The following is a 3,764-nucleotide window of genomic DNA, read 5'->3' on the forward strand; positions in this document are numbered from 1 at the left end:
CGTACGTGTACGACTGACGTGACGTAGTAGTAGAGAGAGAGAGAGAGAGAGAGAGAGAGAGAGAGAGTAGAGAGAGAGAGAGAGAGAGAGAGATGCGCGCGGACGGTAACGCGACTCAGGTGCACCAATGAAACCATAATATTATCCCACGCTTTTCATCCCCGTCCCCTCGAGGCGGCTCTGCGTTTCATCCGCACCGGACGAGAGCGAACGCCCGGTGAAATGTACGTTGCACGGATGCATACTACCACAACGCGGTATGCGTATGGCACGGATAAAGAGATATAGCGGCTGCACGGGGAGGCGCCTCGTTTTAACGCTACTACGCGTCCAAGGCGATGGAAAGTTTAGCCCTCAACCTTGTCCTACCCTGTCTTGTTGAGTTTAAAGCACGGAAAGTGTGGAACGTATGGTCTGCCCTTGCAATATTGTCTCTAACTTAAGCCTTGGAAAATTGGCTCATTCATCTCGCTCGCTGAGACACTCGCCGATACAACATATATCACGCTTGGAACAACATTTTCAGAAAGAAGTGATAGTGGCAACTTCCTCACGATTCTCCTGTTATTGAGCGTTTTCTCTTCGTAGTGACTGTAAAATAAATGATGTGAAATATTCTAAAAAAAACGAGTCGCTTATCATTGGATAACACAAGTTTTTAATTTTAATAATCAAAGGTTAAGAAAATTTGTCAGTTTATTATATTGTTATGCAGGAATTAATATTCCTTTGTATATAGAGAAGCAAAATACAAAGTTTAAATAACATTTAACACTGTTGCTGAAAAGGCTATCTCTAAATTTACATAAAAGTATTTTATTGCTTAAAAATCGAATATATCCATTGCACGAAAATGTGTGCTATTTGCCGACTAAAATAAACATTTTTGAAAAATTTCATAAACGAGCTAAACGAGCTCGGGGAATTGATTTTGTGATATGCATTTTTATTGGAACGTTATTATTATGAAAAAAGAATACATATTGATCTTAAGCGCAATGTATTGCTGTATTTTAACACTAACACGAGATAATTAATACATTTATTAATTATACATGTCTCATGTCGTTGTTATCCACAAATGTGTACGATCGTAATATCAATACATAATATTCATACGTCACGCAGAGGGTATTAACTAGCAGCGAATTAGTGCACGTCATTATTTCCGTTAGCTCATACCTCCTATATCTCCTCGCGAACGAGCACATTTGTTCGCGCAAATCCGTGGGTTTCGTCCGGGATTCGTCCGCGAGACGAAAACTTTCATCGAAAATACAACTGACGAAATAATTCCCGGCTAACTTTTCGCACCAACGATGGTAGGTTTTCCCTGCCCGGAGGACTCACAAAGTGGATAATCGCATGAACGGAGAGTGCCGAGTGGAGAAAAAGGAAAAAGGTGTTCTAGCGAGGAAGGCCGTCAGTCAAGTGCGTAACGCAACGAAATATCTGATTCTGAGAGTTCGCGGACTCATTCTCGGAGTTCGAGAGCGAGCGGTGAGTTCGATCAGGCGTAAAGGATGGTTAAGGACAGGCGGACGAAAGGCAAAGTGAAGCGGGATGAGTTATCTCGACGGGAGCTTTCAGCCCGCACCGTAGACGTTTCAGCTACCGTGCAATTTTCGTTTCGCGTTGTGAAAGTTTCTACAAGGTTTGCGTCTTGAGCTCTTCTTGTTCTTTTTCTTAGATATCAAATAGGTTTTCGTATTTTTATCAAAAGTCAACGTGACTTGAAGAATACATAGATTGTTACACTCTCTGTTATCGAATTTTTGAAGTATTGACATTACAAGAGAAACTGAGAACAATTACATATGTCTTAATTATTTATTGATTTGTATCACGCTAGAGATATGATTAATAATATCTAGAAAGCTTAGATTTTTCTATTATATAGGTATTTCGCCTAAACAGAAGAGGCGAGCGCCTAAGCCAGTAAATGTATTGTCTATTCTTATTCAATTCTCCCCTATTCGGTCAATCTCTACGGCCAAACAGTCTATTTTAATTGAATTTTCAGGAAAAAGGGATGGTCCGAATTGACGTCTACGATGGAATCCGATGGAGGGGGAAAGAGAGTCTGGTTAGCTCTCGCGTTCGTACGATCGTCCGTTCGTTCTCGATTGTAGCTTGCGGCTGAAACCACCAATAAAGTAATTCCGGTTAAAGGCAATCGTGCCAAAGGTACTTCACTTACTCGTCCTCTTGAAATGCTATTAAATATCGAGGGTATCGTGAGAACGGTCGAACGTATTCGTGAAAAATATTCGCACTTTTCATTGACGCTAGAAATGGGCAAGTGTTGAAGTGAAATTACTATAAAATGTACGTCTGTTGTAATTAAAAACTTTAAAGTAGTTTTGTCCGTTGGGATGCCTATCATTCCTGGATTTTACAGAAGTAATTTCAGCAAGTTTGTTATTTATACGCTTGTTTTGCAGAAACGAGAATTTTATATATCAACAAACTATCTACATTGAGGAATAGTTTTTTTTTCGAGATTTGTTTGCAAAAGATAAGAAAAACGCGCTACAAATTACAATTTATAATTCCTTTCTTTGTACAGACAATATAATTAATCGACGCGAATATGTTATAAAAGACGACCACGTTATAGCATGTGACGTATTTCACTTTAAAGATACACTAAAGGAAGTATAGACTTTTGCATATAAGACGTAAGAGACGTAAGAGAATGAATTGATCAGAGTTTATTTTTATCTCCATTTCTTATTCTGTAGACCTTATATAATGCATAATGCATTATGAAGTCTGTACTTCCGGTTTAAAAATTCAAGAGGGCAACATCGTGGGCTTAATCAGACGGTCAGTGAGCTATTAATCGCGCGAGACCATGATAATTTTCCCCGCCTGCGAGAACACGTACGACATTGCGAGCAAAATTTTAATTAACAGGAATTTGTTAATTAGTTTGTAAAACCAATAACCATACGTGTACAATGAGTCCATTTTTATACTCTGTCATATCGACGTATTAGCATAGCAAGGAATGTAAAAAAATGCGACCATTAATCGATATATTTACTTTAAAATTTTATTAAAAACTGATTTATATTATCCAAGTATGTATAATATTATAGGACGTCAGTTATGTGAAAGGACGAAAGTAATAAAGCACAAATTGATATAAGTCAGTGTTGCAATGAAATTTTGAAATTAGTCTGAACGACACTACCCTCGAAACTTGACAAAGTAATTGTGAGATCAGCCATTAAATCGAATTAAAAGGAAGGGAAGCTTAATGTAATTAGCAAGAAAGACGGCACATAGGTAGTACAGAAGTAGAAAAGGAACAAGAAGTAAGGAAGACAAACTATTGACGAGAAGATGCAAATGAGATTGAGATCTCATCACCGTTAATGTTAATTATATGACAATTATAATTGATCAAAAAATATACTTAAAATATGCAGCTCTGTGACTCATAGCTACAGATACAGCGTTTACAAAAAACGCGAAAAATTATATTAGTAGTTTTTTTTCTTCTATTCGTTATAGAAGTTGGTCTTTAATCTCCGTGTGAATGATTCACCTATATATACATATATCTCCCTCAAAGTACAAAACTTTACATGTAATTAAAACGAGAAACATTTATTCTTTTGTCCTATTTAAATAAAATAAAATAATGTGTAGATTATATATATATATTGTAGAAAGGAAATGAAATTTTAAATTAAATTAATTTTATAATAATAATATATATATATATATATATATATATATATATATATTATACT

Source organism: Atta cephalotes (assembly GCF_000143395.1).
Source record: "Atta cephalotes unplaced genomic scaffold scaffold00009, whole genome shotgun sequence".
NCBI classification, from domain to species: Eukaryota; Metazoa; Arthropoda; class Insecta; order Hymenoptera; family Formicidae; genus Atta; species Atta cephalotes.